Source organism: Cyanistes caeruleus, chromosome Z (genome assembly GCF_971803275.1).
Source record: "Cyanistes caeruleus chromosome Z, bCyaCae1.hap1.1, whole genome shotgun sequence".
NCBI classification, from domain to species: domain Eukaryota; kingdom Metazoa; phylum Chordata; class Aves; order Passeriformes; family Paridae; genus Cyanistes; species Cyanistes caeruleus.
This window is the reverse complement of record NC_141732.1, coordinates 18,231,163-18,238,124: the sequence shown is the minus strand read 5'-3', so window position 1 is coordinate 18,238,124 and position 6,962 is coordinate 18,231,163. Positions and strand designations below refer to the sequence as shown.

Sequence of the window (6,962 nt, the reverse complement as noted above, 5' to 3'; positions counted from 1 at the left end):
AAGGTGTTTCAGACCCAGAGAAGAATTTTTTTGTCTGAATAAAATGGTAAGACAGTAACTAGCAGTCTATGGAGCTTTAGAGTTATACACTAAAAAAGTACAGTATCTGAAAAATATAAAAGCTAAAATCCTAAGATGTCATTGTTACTTTTTTCTTCCAAGTCTGTTTGCAACTACTCAGACAAGAGGTATATGGACACAAAAGATGTAAATAAATGTGTAAAATATGTTTTCTCAGCCAGTTTCTCAATAGTAAATGAGTGAGTCAGCAATGAAGATAGAAAAACAGAGAAAAACTTGGTATTATTTTAGTGGATAAAAGTTAAACAAAACTTGTTTTGATAATTTTTTACTTGCCACCTGAATTCTAACCACTTTTTTTTTCTTCATCCCAATTACCTCTGAACCATAAAGAAACCAAACAACCACACCAATCTTCAAGGCTTAGTGCTTTCATATCTTGGTCCCAAGGTAATTTTACCAAGAGCAAGGCTTAATGTGGTGACTATAAAAACTTCTGAGGACCTCCTAGTAATTCACACATCTTCTAGAAGCTCAACAAAGAAGAAAGCAGGGTATGGCTCAGAAGCATTGTTTCTTTTCTGGCATTTCTCTCTTGAATGGAGCCCCAAAAAGTATTTGAATAAATTACATCTTTTCTGAGTTCCCCATATCCAAAGCCCCCTTAGTGAAATTACTCTCCTTTATTACACTGCTGCTATTCTGAGTAGTGGTACATGTTGAGAAAGTTTTCTTCTGAGTATTTAAATACCAATGTCTGAGATCAGGAACTCAACTGCAACACAAAGAAAGATCTCAGCTCCGCCTGAGAAATGCAGTTTAACAGTATACAATCTTCCTCCAGGTAGATGTTTGCTAGGATCCAAAATCCCAGTCTCCAGTACTCATGGATGGTTGCAAGAGACCATATCTTCTTAGAAGGCTAAAAGAGTAAACATTTTTCAAGTAAGCATGCGGGTAATTAGGAAAGCGATTCTTCCCTTCTTGTGTCCAACTCTACCCAACAGTTTCTGTGAAGAGTTAGAGGGCTAAGAATTTGTTAAGTATATTTTTATGGCAGAAAAACCACTTTTTATAGATTGGAATTTCTTGCCTCTGGTGGGATGGGAACCTAGTGCTATTCTTCCTTAACATGGTCAGAATGTTTCCTGTTTTTTGCAGATCATCCAAAGATTTTCTGTGTCACACTTAACATGTTTTCCAAGTCAAGTTGGCAAAAGGGTATTTTAAGCAAAGTGCAAAGCACAGTAGGATGTACTATATAGTGCCATCTGCTGAAAAGTGAAGTGCTCACACATAAGAATAGAACTTCGTGCATTTTACATTAATGCAGAAAAGAATCTAGAGTTGGTATATGGATATGTCCCATTCATCCCCATTTAGATCCACTATCTCAATTTACATGATGAACGTGAACAGTCAATTCTGGAGTCGATGGCATTGTGAATGATAGTGTGAATGATTCCCAAAGAAGACACTTGAACACATATGGAACATATTTGCATCACTAAGACCCTACACAAACTGTTTAAGAGATTTTGCTCCTATCCTAGAGAACAATCCTTGTTTCAGACCCAGATATGATGTGAAAAGGACATAGGTAGATGTAATTTCCTGTTTTATATTTTTACACCACAAAAGCCATTGTGTAACCAGCGCATCAAATCTGTTTCTACTTTCCTATTTCAATCTAAGACTCAAGACCCTTCAGACGGGGATGTTGCTGGCTGGTTTTGTCATTCACTTTCTGTTTTTCTTACTTTGTTTTTAGAAAATCACTGAAAGACTTTAATGCTGTCTGCTTTGCTGTATTACTCAATTGACTAAAAGGAAGAGCAGTCAACATGTTGTCCTAATAATGCTGAAACTGTACATAAAACAGAAGACTGGAATAATAATTTGCCTTATGACACTTATGTCTTTGACATAAAGGAAAAGGTTGTATTTTATGAAATAGGACAGAAGTATAAATTTAAAACTTTTTCACAAAAGTCTCGTCTCCACAGGAAAGTCCTCTCAAGTAAGAATTTAAGCAAATACATTTATAATATAAACCCATATTTAGACTCTAATTTTGGTAGAAAATTTTGTTCTTGAAGGTATTAATTTGTGTTCTCTGAGAGGGCTTAAGCTACATCATACAATCACTTCATACCCAAATAAGACTCTCCTATTAAAACTCTTAAGAGTATGAAGCATGTCTGAAATTCTTCGTTATCCTTATTTTAATTATCTTTAATTTTCCTGCATTAGAGTTTATTTGATAATTTTCTGAAGTACAAACTTGTCAATCAATTGGTTAAAACTATTCAAAGATTAATTTATCTGATAACATATATCACACTGAACTTGGTGTTTGGAAATAATTATTTCATTGTGTTTTTTGAAGATATCTCAGTTAAATTATCTAAAAGTCATAATTCTGAGACTGTATAGGAAACTGGCAAGGAGATGCCTTGGTTCACTTTAAGTCTACATCTTGCAGTGTATTTAGAATATTTGCAATATTTGTGCTTATTATATATTCCATCCATTTGATTTTCTATTTTTAGCTTAACACTGACTTCTAGGTAATTCCAAGAGGGGCAGTGTTGTCCACTGGTGGACTACAAATTGAACAATAACTTATGTATAGCTGCATTCACCAAGATCTAATGGACTGATTCCATGTTGTTCCTTTCCAGTTTATTGCTCATCCCATAGAGTGTTAGTGTGTGGACAGTCTTCGTAGCTATGTCCTTAAAATTTGTATCCTTGAGGGGCCTACAGGGATGCTGAAGCAAAGAACTCTGAAGGGGATGAAAACCACTTGTTATTATGGAGAAACTCAAAGAATACAGTGATAAGTGCCTAAACAGGAGAAAGCCAGACCTTTCCAGTCTTTGTGCAGTGTATGGATTATCTGTCCATACTGAAAATTCCTTCTTGTGTATTCTTCTTGCCCTTAAACATTGCGTAAATCAGCACACACACGTGGCTATGGGCAATGAAAAAACACAGCTGAAGTCCAAAGAATAAATTTATTTCATTACCTTGCCAACTGGAGGATCCTGAAACAGCACAGGGCTGCAGAGCCACACAGAACAAGGATGTAGGCACCATCAGGCTCAGCCCAAGCCTAGGCAGGGCATCAGGCCTGCTGTTGGCTCCTGTTTATCAAAGGCCCATGCATGTGTAGTTTACCACCACACTGAGATTTTCCTCTGTGCTTTTCTATCTCTGCATTGATCTCTCTCACAAGACAGAAGCTCAAACTTGTCTGTAAGAGTGCCCCCAAATCTCTGTAAACACCTATATTATATCTACACAGAAATTCTTCTTCTCAAAGCAGATTGAGGATAAACAGCAGTAGGCAAAATATATTATTTCCTACACTGTTGTTCTTCAGGCCTTGGCTTTCTCAACTGCAAGGCTGCTTGAGCAAATCTACCATCCTCCTTGCCATTCTTCCACTTTTGATTTTTTATTCCCAGCAACCATACTCTGTATTTTGCTTTGGAAAACCTCTTTTTTGCGACTGCATTTAGAGACTGGTCCAACAGGTGTTAGGTCTTGCAAACTATTTGCATCAAGTTAGAACTGGCTGGACTGATCACCTTTTGCTGCAAAAAAAAAAGAGCATCAGTATTCAGGGTTAATGACACTTTGAGTCAGAACCTATTGCTCCACAAAAATGTGTAGAGCCTGGAAAAACTCTAGAGAAAAAAAGAGGAAATATCCACTTTTTTTGATTTTTTTTTAATATAATGAGTTATTATACAGTTTCTCCATCTTGCTATTTTTGTTTCTTTCCACTCATTCTGGTTATATATCTAATTATTTTTAATTTTTCTGAAACTTCTCTTCACTGTGCTAGGTCTGAAACTGGTGTTTCTGAATCATATTATATATAGCTACATAAAATGACACAGAGAAAGGCCCAAGCTGGAATCTCAAATTTTTTCATAAATGTCATCCCCTTCATCTTCCTCCTTGCCTGAGAAAAAGCTGAACAAAAGAACTGTACATAGCACCTCTGAAAGTAAAACGAGATTGGGTAAATTATTGCTGCCTTTTCCCTATAAAGATGGAGGACATACAAAAACCACATGCAGAATGACGCAGTGAGGGAGATGAAAATGTGGAGCAATCATAGAGGATGGCAAGTCCCCAGGAAGGAAGAGATCAGTCTTTGATGCAGGTTGGGGGGAGATAGGTGACTGCGTCACAGCAGACAACACTGGACTCTCATTAATGCCTGGTCATTCTTCTATACAAATAGGCAACTAGTGGCTGAAAGGCCTCACAAACAGAGAATTTTTCACTTTTCTTACACATCACATATTTTCATACATCCTAGGGGAAGAAAACCAGCCACAGAGCTGTGGATGCTGAATGCGAGAGATCAGGCAGGTAGCTCAGTGTCTGTGTGAAACTAAGTTACATAATTTTCTCACACTGGCTTGAGAAAGGGTGGCATGAGATATTGTGAGGAGGAACTCAAACAGTCCTTAGACAAGGAAAACAATCTCTGAAGGTGCTGTTTGTCACCTTGTTGTTTTTTAGCAAGGAACAGTCAAAGGGTGGTGCTCCTAATTGTCCAGTGATGGTGGTGTGTTTGTTGGATGACCAATGAGAGGTTTACCTTTTGGACTTTCTCAAAACTGTCTATAACAGAAGATCTGGAAGCAAAAAATTTGCTCTCTTTGCAACTAAGCCTGAGAGTCTGTGTCATCACTATCACTGTTCCTAATGCAGTGTGACATAGTGCCACACCAAAAATCTGGTTGAAAATATCCCACAAAACCACTATTTTGTGAGATATTGTTCCCTCTGCTCTGGAAAAAGAGAGTACATTTTCCTTCTGTCTTTCAGATTGACCATTCTTTCTTCACTTAGACAAAAACAGAAAATATTTTCAATTCAGTATTGTATTTTTGTTTTAAATTATCTTCAATTAAACCTTAACAAAGTTTTGGAAAAAAAAAACCAAAAAGGAGGAAACCTGTTTTGGAAAAGTTCTTCTTTTGAAAGTAACTACATTTTCAAGGAGACTGCTTGTGAACAAGTAGATGGGATTCTTTGGTACATTAGTCAGTACTTTTAACAGATATTATTACTGTAAAGGGAATCACAGACTTATTAAATTTGAAAAAGACTTCTAATATCATCAGACCCAACTGTTAACACAGCACCACCATACTCACCACTAAACTACGTCTCCAAGTGTCATATAACGTAGACTCGTGGTTTAGGAATGGTATTCTCCAGTTCAGTGTTCCCACTGAATCTGTGCACCGCTCCCTTGCCCCCAGCCTCCCCCTCCCTCTGCTCTGCTTGGGCTGGGGAGGAGAATTGGAGACTCAGAAGGCAAAGATCATGGGCTGAGAGCAATCTGCTGGAAACAACAGTGAGATAAGGAAGCAAACAGTACAACAGCAATACTGACAGAGGGTAGAAGAAAGAAGTGAATGATTCACACAGAAACATCACCACCCAACTGCTCCCTCCACCACACTACACTGACGCAGAACAAACTCCCAGAGGAGTTCCTTCTCACAGCCCTTCTGGTGAAACAACTTCTGGATCCCCACCGTGGCCCCTTCTGGCTATTGCACAAATTAACTCTGTTTGCATAAGACACAAAGTTCTATGCAAAGACATCACATAAATTGTTTGCCTGTATTTTCATTATTCATTCTAATTGGAAACTTGTTCTTTGGCACTGGCAAAAGTGTTTCTGCCCACTAAAGTATGTACAAGCTGGTGAAAAGTCTAGCTGGTGGAGCCCACATATATGGACAAACCTAGTGAAGACTTCCCATGCAAATTCATGACCCACAGTTGGGCTGAGATCAAACTACCGAGGAGCCTCAGTCATACCACGGTGCATGACCCTGATCAGAATGTACTTTCCCAGGAGTATATGAAGGCTACCACACTCAGACTTGCAGCTAGCCTGTAGATTCTGAGTCCTGACATTAACTTAATGACTCAGACCTGGGCTCGTTCAGGGTGGAGCAATGGTGAGTTGAAAGAAATGAAAGCCTCTTTCGCAAACTCATTATCTCCAGATGTACTAAGCACAAATCTTGTACAGCCGATGATCCAGCCTCCTGTGATTAAAGTAATTTCCATCAGATTGAAGTGGGAGGCAAAACTAATGAGGAAAAAACAAAAGAGATTGTGGAAAACAAAAACAATGTGGTTTTAATTTACTTGTGTAAGTTCCAAATTATGCACTGAGTTTTCTGCGAAGTCAGAGTGCCTGACAGCTCAGAGCACTGCTGTAGTTCTGCAAGAAAACTCAGCTGTTCTCTCAAATGCAGGACACCTTAAAACTGCCTATATTTTGTATTAGCAACAGGTATGCCTACATGTTTATTGCAGTTTATTTTAGTTAGTTTTCATATTTCTTAAGCTGCAGTACCCAGTAATATTTTCTCAGACTCCTGTACAAAACATGTTGCCATGCTTGTCATTAATTTTTCTGTGGCCTGTTGTAAAATGTAGTCATAACTGCTTGTAGATGCATTTCTGTAGGCTGCAGTTTTGCAGTCTTCAGGATGTAACTTCCATGTGATGTAATCAAATGCATCCATATTGGAATGACAGCCATGAACATCTAGCCTCAACCAGATAGATAAACAACTTTTTTTTTGTCTTTTTTAATTTGTAATTCACTCAAAGAAATAAAGGAAATTTTCCAGCATTCTGAATTCTCACAGTTTTCCTTCTACGGAATGGCATTATTACTTCAACAGTAGAATAATAATCAGATGAAAAACAAACAAAAAAAAAGAAGCTTCAAAATAAAACTCAAAAGAATTCTCTACATTTTTAATTCAGAAATCAGGGAATTCATGTGAGTGAAATAATATTAAAAATTCTTAAATTTTTAAGAAAAAAAAATCTTAAAAATTCCTTCTGGAAAGAATCTTTCTTTTAATTTTTGCTATCTC

The 6,962-nt window shown here is 37.5% G+C and overlaps 1 long non-coding RNA gene across 1 annotated transcript; it reads right to left on the bottom strand.

Annotated features, from left to right (window-relative positions):
* Nucleotides 1-2,559: 2,559 nt before the first annotated feature.
* On the bottom strand, nucleotides 2,560-5,384 carry LOC147648184 (uncharacterized). Its single transcript, XR_015280555.1, has 2 exons — nucleotides 5,208-5,384; nucleotides 2,560-3,623 (listed from the first exon to the last, which is right to left on the bottom strand). It is a non-coding gene; the product is annotated as an uncharacterized LOC147648184 (long non-coding RNA).
* Between the last annotated feature and the right edge of the window lie 1,578 nt (nucleotides 5,385-6,962).